A 10,426-nucleotide genomic window follows, 5' to 3' on the forward strand; every position below is an offset into this window, starting at 1 on the left:
GTTATTGTTTACTTCTTCCCTGACGGTTATATTCTCCCTTTCTTTCTCTTTGAAAAGTTTGACAAGTTAACAATACTTCACCAATTTCTAATAAGCCGCTTTGCAATTCAGTTACTACACTTTGCCAAAATTGTTTCTTTTTCCCTTTGAGTTCGACAGACGACTTGAAATCAAAATAATAGATTTTACTTCGGAAAATTCTACGTGTTATAAGAAGTTTTCGGATAAAATAAATAAAAGGAATAAAATAAAAATTTACGTTGGGCTCTCCCTTGTAATGTGTATAGGTGTCATAAATGGACATATAGACATATCAAGTTACAAATGTTAATGTTATTATTAACAAAAATACTTAACACTGAAGGAAATAAACTAACCGTGAGTCGACAACTAATGTACTGTCTAGGCAACTATTCCCGGATGTCGGACTGGAAGTTATATATAGTGTGATTAAGTATTTCGTTCAATCTGTAAAACTACAAGGCCTGGAAACGTACCGCTCCAAAAGAGATTGAACCTGGGAGCAAACTTAAAATCACTTATGGGGAACGACATTCCCTCATTTTGAGATTGTCTTTATGGACAGGATACGGAACGGGTCTTGCGGGAGCAACCTCTAAAGAAAAAGTTAAAAAAACCAGGTAAAAGGCGTTTTTACCTGGCGTTTAGGCACCTCGAGGAGGTCAGGGGAGTGTGTGTGAGTGGAGTGAGTGAGGGTCGGAATTAGAAAAGACGTGAATTGAGCTTGAGCTTGTCCTGCCAGGAGTTTAGACCTGGGCTGAAATGGTGTCAGGGCCATTCTCATACACATGCAGGTGCTCATTGGTTAGCCTCGGTTAGCCTGCCCTGGATATTCATTTTTTGTGACCTCAGTTCTGACTTGAGGGAATGTTTGGTCAAACACTTTGTGTTTTGTCTCATAGTGGCGTTTTCACACTTTTAATGAGCGCCACGGTCTCTGAACAAATGAGACACACTGGTTCTGTGCTCCCAGTGGGCAGGATGAACATGAATGAGTCCACTCAGGGTTAAAAGCTCTGTTCTCATTGTCCACTTTCCTCTTCTTGGAGAGCGCAATGTGTAATTATTTGTCTCTCCCTGTCTGCCGCTAACACGCCTGTTCACTCTCCTCTCCGCTTCTCTCCCTGTATCGCTTTATTCTCTTCACTCACTTTCCTCTCCACTTCTATCTGCAGCGCTCTCGTCTCTTCTTCTGTGTTTCTCTCCCTGTATCGCTCACTCGTCTCTTTCGCCCCTTGTTGGCAGTGGTTAAAACAGAATCGCCCCGTCAAAATTGAAATCCCCTATTAATGTATTGATTATAGGTCCGGGTCCGTTTAGGTCTGGGTCCGGATCCGGACCGCGGTCCGCCTGTTGCCGACCCCTGCCCTACAGGGTCTACTTTGAGGGTTTGTGACTCTGCAGACCATTTACATGCAGAAAAAGCTACATAACACACAAGGGGACGGGTAATAACCAGAAAAGCATGACATGGGACCTTTAAGTCATGGTTTGTTCAGAATCCTCTTTACAGTACGCCCAGATTTGATCATCGGCACTGAAATGGCAAGCACATTAAAGCCGAAACAATGTGTCGCTCGCCTCGTCCTCCACCTCCCGCTGACATGAGTTCAGTGGGCTGAGCCCACTCAGGTTAGATTGCCTGTAAGATCAAATGGAACAGAGCCTATTAGCCACAGTGCACTCACTTAGCCTAACATGGCTGACCCCCCCGTGCACCGTAGCCCTGAGCTAAAGTGTGGATGATGCCGCTGTTAGCCTCCGCGCTGTGCGAACCCCCTGTCGGCAAGCTGTTAGCCTCCACTCAGAGGAGCCTTAAGTGCCTTTGACAGTTCTAGTGAATAGACATGGCCCCGCTTTGCAATGTGGGAGATTTTCTTTCCTTCTACCGAACTGCCACCTCTGATTTTAAAAGCTTTATCAAGAAGTGTTTGAGATTTTGTCAGCTAGCTTTGTTAGCACACAGCTGGTTGCTGCCCTGGACTTTCACAACACAGGTCGACAACAACAAGGGTGAAGGCGAGATTTTTCTTGACAGTTTTGCATTTACTTTCAGCTCCACTCTGTGAAGGTTTAGCTTCACAGGCTGATTGCATACAAAAGGCTTTTTCTATACTGTTAAAGCACTTGACTGAATAAAATGTGCAAGGCCAGCACGAGGGAACATCAGAGGAAAACATGTGGGCATCAGACGGAGTGGAAACGCTTTCTCCATCCTCTATCATTTTGCAGCTAAAATAAGAGACAGAGAGGATGGGAAATAAAGGCTTGTAATTAACAGAGAATTACCCAAACAATAACCCGTCTCTTAACATTGATGCGTGGCTCGTTGGCTTTCAATAATCTGAATTCACTTCGTCTCCTTGATCCCTCAATACAAAAAGAGTGGGCGCCTGATGGACATTGTGAAGTCTTCATCAAGCTCCCCTCAGTTTTGATGACTGAATTATCATTATCTGTATTGTTGTGCCTCCGGGGGTCTGGCATGGGGCACGGAGCCCCTCCTCCTGCCAATTTAGTCAGCCATCTAATGTGCCCACTGTAGCTCTTGCGCCTGGCAAACACTTAACATCACTCTAATCCCTGTTTACGCCCGAGCCCGTATAAAGGACTGTACAATTCACGTGTTTCAATTGCAAATGAGATCAGGCTCCTTTACCGTTACACTGTACTGCTGCGGAGGGGTTTCAAAATGGACACCTGTGTGACACATGTGTGAATTCAAGTACTTCAACTCTTAAAGGTGGGGTAGGTAATTTTGGAGAAACCAGCTCGAGATCGCTAGAATTTGAAAATACACAACCGGAAAAAATCTACCACTTCCTTACAGAGCCCCTCCTCCAACACACACGAACGCGCACATGACCAATGAGGGCACGAGATAAGTTTGTGCACAGATGGAAGGCTGACAGGCAGGTAGGCCATCCAGTTACTTTAGCCGGGCCGGCTCAGATGATTGGTCGTGCTTTTTACAGCACCACGGCTTCCACAGAGGATTTTTTTTTTAATGTATTTATTGTCAAAGCATTTAATTTATTCATTGCTATCGGGTGTTAAGAGAATTCCATGGAATATAACAAAAAGTGTATCTCGAGCCGGTTTCTCAAACTTACCTACCCCACTAGGGCCGTTCTAGGGAATGTGGGGCACAAATAAAACACTAAGCTTGGACCCCCCAGAAAGAAGGATCTATGAAAATGCAGTTTGTGAGTCTTGCCGCAAAGACTCTGCTGTAAATTGAGCCAAAGTTATGGTAAAGGGTTTTGTTTTAAATATTTTTAACTAAGATGTTTTCTCTGAAGCAAATACCAATTGTGTATTTTTGTGCATTATGACTTTCTACTTTTGGAAAAATCTGTCTGGCGCTGTCGAGGAATTTGAGCCTCTGCAGACCATTTACATGCACAAAAACCTACAGTATACAGCACTCGACAGGAAAGGGAAAACCCCAAAAAGCACAACAGGCCCTCTTTAAGAACAACACTGCAGCTGTTATCTGAGACCAAAAGATGACAGTGATGTGATAGGACATTGCTCACTCATGTTTTTTTCATGATCACTGAATATTCTCGGTGTTGACAGGCAGTCAAAAACAGTTACCCTCAGTCTGAAGAGGCATTGCTCAAAGAAATGTGTACACAAAAGTATAATACCACAGCTTTCTTACATTTTAAATCTCTTATAGATCCCAAACACACACTTGTTCAAATGAAAAAAAAAGCAGATTTAGTTGCTACCTCAAGGCTTAGGCATGTATTTTATAAAAAACCCGACCAATGACACTGTTTGAGATCTGTGAACACCATGTGCCCCTCCCGTCATATGGAAACGGGCAACATCACAACTTCCAATCTAGCATTAGTGGCCACAAGATGGGACAGTGCTTTTTCTGTGATCCAACAAACCCTGCTTTCTTTTATTACATCATGACTGTCCTGAATTGATTACTTTTTGTGGAAACTTGAACTCATAATTAAGTGTAAAACACTAAAGCCATTTTCCATTTTTGTCCGTCTAATGTCAGCCATGCACCATTAAAAGGCTGGTAAACATGTTTTCTCAATCCGTTCCTATTATAAGAAAAGGAGCCTTTCTGTGTAACTTTCTTTTACACACATAAATAAAAGTGAACAGGCTTGTATAACCAGGCTATTTCTTAATCAAATCTTAAACCACATATGCAGTCCTGTTGAAGCATGATTGTGTTTAAGTGTTAAACTCAAAATAAAAAATATAACCTAAGCATGTTTTTCAGTATTTGAAAGGTTTTTGTTAATAATTACGTCATGGATGTCGAATTTTATCGATAAAAACTGGTTTTAAAGCCACATTTGAAAGCATTTTTAGAGCGTCTTCTCTATGAATTGAAGGGAAAAACTACAGGTTCAGTTTAATAATTAGATATAAAGAAGTAGGGGGACAAAACTAGTTTTCTTTTGACTGACTGTATCCTCACCTCTGTCTTTTGACCTCTTGTAGCTCCTTGTGCAGCAACTGTTTCATGAGCCTTGTCCTTTGTGTGTGTGTGTGTGTGTGTGTGTGTGTGTGTGTGTGTGTGTGTGTGTGTGTGTGTGTGTGTGTGTGTGTGTGTGTGTGTGTGTGTGTGTGTGTGTGTGTGTGTGTGTGTGTGTGTGTGTGTGGGTGTGGGTGTGTGTGTGTTTAAGCCTGTTGTTGTCCAGTTTAAAGGGGTCTGCACAGTGTCTTGAGTTGAGGCCAGGCCACAGCTAGGCACCCCTTCACCCCCATAATGCCTTCCACAGCTGGAGGAGGGGGTCAGCGCGGGGACAACCTTCCTCAAACCTGCTCTCTGTGACAATAAAGACATTCTGGCAGGCTTAGCTTTGTTCTCGCTCGCCGCTGAAAGCCTGTTTCAACATCTCCGCTGTTACCGCCACTCAAACTGTGGAAAGTATGTCCTGTTCTGCAGGAGGGGGGAGGGGGGTTATTATGTTGGTGGGTTGGGGGTGATGTGTGCGGCCGTACGTAGTATTCAGCATCAACACCTGAAATGACTCAAACAATAAGTGTGATATGTACTTTGGTTAGAGTGGAGTGAAATGAACTTCATTCACAAGTATTGATAAGATAAGATAATTTGGAGCTTTAAATGTAGGATTGTTCACAGTTTAGTTAATTTCCCGAGCCAGATTGGTCAATTTAGACATTTCAGAGGTTTTTAACTCTCGATAAAAGACTGTTTGCTAAGAAGCATCAACTATGTGCAGGCATATCAATCTCAGAAAGAAGTCTGGTATATTTAATGTCAGTTGTGGAAAACAAACGTTCATTTTCTTCATCAGAAAACACAGTGAAACACATTTATTAACTTATTGTTGATAGCTAAACTGTCCCCGGTAAAGAAAAGAAAAAGAGCACAATCGAAGGTAAGAGGTTCAAAGACCGAGTGCTGGAGAGACAGAAGAGACAGACAGGAAGTAAACACTAAAGGGAACATGGGCTCTGGCAGTGTTTAAAGACTGGTTCATGGAAAACTAAACGTGAACAGACTTGGACAGGTACAGAAAACTTTAAACGTTATTTTGACAATTTATTTGTATCCTTCAACACTTCTATTCGTTCGCTTACTTATACTTTACCATGGATGTGTACTTATTTGATTTAATTCGATTAACATCTCCTTGCCCTTTTATTTAATATTTCAGTCTTCTCTTTTTACGTTTGCCTTTGCTGCTGTAACGCCTAAAATGTCCCCGCTGTGGGAAGAATGAGGCACTTTTGATTCTAAAGGTTAGAACACCTATAGGCTTTCTCTACTAAGCTGTAAAAGAAGCTGCATTACCAAACTTCCAACTTAAGAGAGTGTGTGTGTGTGTGTGTGTGTGTGTGTGTGTGTGTGTGTGTGTGTGAGAGGGCTTATGGATTCATACGCTCAGGTGGAAGTCGTTGTGATGACAGCTTAACAGGCGAGTGGGGGCGGCCCCCTGAGTTAAGCTTATTGGCTAATTAACAAGTTCTTGGCACTGGCCCTGTGTTTGCCTTCCTCCACGGGATTGGCAGCTTGAGCGGTAATTGTGTGCAGGTAAAGGCTTTGTCTGTGTGTGTGTGTGTGTGTGTGTGTGTGTGTGTGTGTGTGTGTGTGTGTGTGTGTGTGTGTGTGTGTGTGTGTGTGTGTGTGTGTGTGTGTGTGTGTGTGTGTGTGTGTGTGTGTGTGTGTGTGTGTGTGTGTGTGTGTGTGTGTGTGTGCGGGTGCGTGTGGATTTGCATTTGAGATACCGGTACATAATGCTGTGCCCCTATTTGCCATATCAGGGGCAACAGCGCAGCACTGTGTGTGTGTGTGTGTGTGTGTGTGTGTGTGTGTGTGTGTGTGTGTGTGTGTGTGTGTGTGTGAAAATACTGTATTTATTCCAGACAAATCTATCCGTCTACCTTTATCTATGTGTGTGCAGTGGTGAAGTGTAACTAAATACATTTTCTAAAGTATCATTTAATGAGTTTTATTATTTCTGCAGATGTTAACATTGGTCTCTCCAGATTGCAAAAACCAAACTTTTCCACGGTTAGTGAGTAGAGAAATAAAATGAAAGACCTTCTGATTATGCACCAGGTACCTTCATATTAATTAATAAAACGAATATGATTTGTGGAGCTAAAGGTATTTTCTATAGTACATTTATTTCAATTTTAATATCCATTTTTTTTTTACGAGAAATAATGACCCCCAAAAGTTTCAGGGAAATAACAAATACCAGAAATTGGTTATGTTGTAATCAACTGAGTGTTCTTCACCAGCAGATGTGCGTCTTTTTAATTAGAGACGCAGCATATCAAAGCCAGGTGTGTGACAGTTCAATAGAGACAATCATCACAGTGCACATCGTGTCAAACCTGCTCCAGCGGCTTCAAACATGATCCGTTTTGGTGGTATCTTTTTTCTAATCACAGCTATATCACGTCTCCAGATGTCGAATTATTAAAAAAAATGTGCCGTTTAACTGAAATCCTAGTTTTAAAAAAAGAAAAGAGAGGAGTACCTGATACAATCACAATTTAATCGGATTCTTTTGGACGACATTCAAAACTCTCCCGGCAAACCACATTGCATGCGCTCGCACCATATGCTGACTGGCCTGCAGCCAAAGTGAGCAGGAGAGGGCTAAGAGGCATCTCCCACCGACTGGATCTGCAGACAGACCCACCGGCGGATCATTAGTAAAGAGATCTCTATCAATGACAGAGGAAGAGATTCAAACCAACCACAAGGAGTCCAGGGGGAGTCGCCTGTTGGCAGAGCAGAGAAGCACTGACCACCAAACACACGGACAGTTCTGATTTTATTGTAAAAGTAGCAAAACTCAAGTGTCAAAATACTGTTTTAAGTAATCAATCAATGTTTATTTATATAGCCCAATATCACAAATAATAATAATGCATTACATTTTTTATTAGAGCGCTTTGACAGGTGCTGAAAGCGCTTTACAATTACACATTACACATATTAGACATGTAAGAGTAATTACTGTGGACACAACGGCCTGACGCAGTGGCGGCCGAGGCGGGTTTCGAACTGGAGTTCACCAACGCCCCTTGATCTGATGATCAAATGTTACATTTGTCTCAGTGGACTTCACAGTTTGTACAGAATATCAGTATGACAATATGACACCCTCTGTCCTTAGACCCTCACATCGTACAAGGAAACACTTCCAAAGAAACCCCACAGTTTAAAGGGGAACATGGGAGAAACCTCAGGGAGAGCAACAGAGGAGGGATCCCTCTCCCAGGACGGACAGACGTGCAATAGATGCCGTGTGCAAATCAAAGAGATAATACATTTACAATATAGGTAGACCGAATGTTTGGAGTAAAAGTCCTGGGTTCAAAATATAACTTAAGTAAAAGTCCAAAAGTACTAAAATGACCCATTATGAGAATGATATATCGTAAATTACTATCAAATTTGAATATCTTGATATGAACTGTCTCTGGATATCTTTACCTGTAATAACTTAACAGTGTTTATTCATTTGTCGATTTATATTTTGTATAATCTAATAATTTAATAACTAAAGCTCTCAGATCAATGCAGTGGAGTAAAGAGTACAATATCTAGTGGACTGGAAGTGTGAAATAGCATGAATGACAATACTAAGTATAAGTTCTGAAATTTTGGGACTTTTTACAATTTAGATAATAACATAATTATAGAAATACCTTTTGTAGCACGAATAGTATTTATTTTATTAATTCATCTGAAGGCTTCTGGTGAATAATTAGAAATGTATTTTGCATATTTTCTCATCGCTTAAAAATAAATTAAATATAACCACATTTCTTAGATTTTTTTTAAATATTGAGGCTATAGTTATTTTAATTGAAATGTCAGGGGTCAGTATTTCCTTTTTGTAATATGTTGGGTATTAAAAGAAGAAGAATACATACTTTATAAAAAATGACAGCTCCTATCACAGATTTGCTAAGTTAAATCTTATTCTCCTTTTCTAATTCCAATATCACACAACACACATTGGTCTCAGGGGTTTTAAAGTATGTGCACCCTCTGCCCTCAGATCCAAAGAGTAAAGAGAAATCCCAAAGAAACTTAATAATTTAAGGGGGAAAATGTTAGAAACTTCCAGGACTGACAGCCATGGAAAAGAAGTCGTGGACAGATTATAAAATACAATTAAAACATAGATACATATGCGATTGGGGCAGTTTGGGTATTCAGGCAGCCATGCTGGATCTACTTTCCTTTCCTCTTCTTTGGTCATCTGTGGAGCATTTTTCGACTCGGTCCCGACTCACAAGCACCCCCACCCATCCCCCCCCCTACCCCACACCCCCTTTTTTCTGATATTTGGCTCCCTGACCCCCTCATCTCTCCACTGTGACCCAAACCACAGGGTCCGCCTTCATCTGCTCCCCTGAGGGCCCGACCCAAAACAACGCTCCTATTGTGTCTGAACCACACATTGCGCTGTGTGTGTGTGTGTGTGTGTGTGTGTGTGTGTGTGTGTGTGTGTGTGTGTGTGTGTGTGCTAAGTAGGGTAGGGTTTCATATATCATGCCTAAAGTGGAACCAGAAGCTCGGGTCTTGAACTGATGTTTTGGAAGCGTGCGTTTGACAAAGAAGCAATCTCGCGCCCTGGACGTGAGTGAATTCAAGTTCCAGTTGTTGTTTTTCGTCTAAATGCTGAGACTTTAAATCGTGTGTAATCTTAGAGCTTCACCAAGATCTTAATAGCTGAAGATGTTTTTCAAGTGTGTCTGAGTTCATTAATTTAGCTCCTGTTATTACAAAACACAAAAGGACACAGAGTTTGGTTCCTTTCAATCTAAATACAAGGATTTCTGCTATATAAAAAAACACAGAAAAGGTTATTTCTTAAAAAGAAGGAACAAAATTAAACCCTGAAAAAAGGGTTTAATATGAACCAGTGAATAGATGTTTTACTTTACATTTTAATTAAATTAAATTACCAAAGGGTTCTCCAAAGTGACCTTGTTGATGCTGCGGTTCATCGACAGCCCCGAGCCCATTTCTGCTGGATTGTTTTTCATCTCATGGAAAAGTTGGAATAAATGTTGGGGCTTTTATGCATTACTTAAAACGAGTGATAGGAATCAAATCAACCGGTAGTAAGATATGCCATCTGTCCAAGTGTTGCCAAAGGTGTCTTGAGTTCATTAGAGAACCCTCATCATGCGGTTTACCTTTAATTCCAGCAGCTGCTTCAGTGCAAAGTGTCTTTTTTAACACGTTGTTGGTGGAGAAGCTCTGTTTCCTTATATTTAGACTATTTGACTGCAGTGGGATGTGATATCAGTGTTGTGACTCCGGACAGACCGGACCTCTCCAGCTAGACAGCAGGGCTTTTGGAGCATTAAGCTCACACCTTAAGTAGAAACACTACCCTTTGTTTGATGATGGCTGCAGGGTGTCTTACTGTAGATCACTTTAAGTACCTTTACGCTGCTTGGAGGACGTAATTATGTGAGTATGTTTAGCGTCAGTAGGAATCAAAGCCTGAATCAAGGCAAAGTTGAGGCCTGACTAAAAGTCTCCTAGCTGCAGGGGGCAAACATCTACTTTTATTTAATGTATTTGATGTTTTCATGCAGTTCTCCTCTAATAGAGCTTTTCTCTCTCCAAAGCTTTTCCTTCAGGTCCAAAAATAATATAAGATACATTATAAATTCAAGATGAAGATTGATTTTATTTGAGATTTTTCTAATAAAATGTAAATGTGTGCATTTGCCATAAATCAACCTGGATTAGAGCATCAGTTAAATATCCACACTGTGACCTCAGAGCACGCACTGCTAACATGTGTCTCCTACAGGTGGTCTGCTCTGTGGATTAGGTTAGGCATTTCACTTTGCAGCAAGTGTGTGTGTGTGTGTGTGTGTGTGTGTGTGTATGTGTGTGTGTGTGTGTGTG

Source organism: Notothenia coriiceps, unplaced genomic scaffold (assembly GCF_000735185.1).
Source record: "Notothenia coriiceps isolate Sejong01 unplaced genomic scaffold, NC01 NC01_scaffold00010592, whole genome shotgun sequence".
NCBI lineage: Eukaryota > Metazoa > Chordata > Actinopteri > Perciformes > Nototheniidae > Notothenia > Notothenia coriiceps.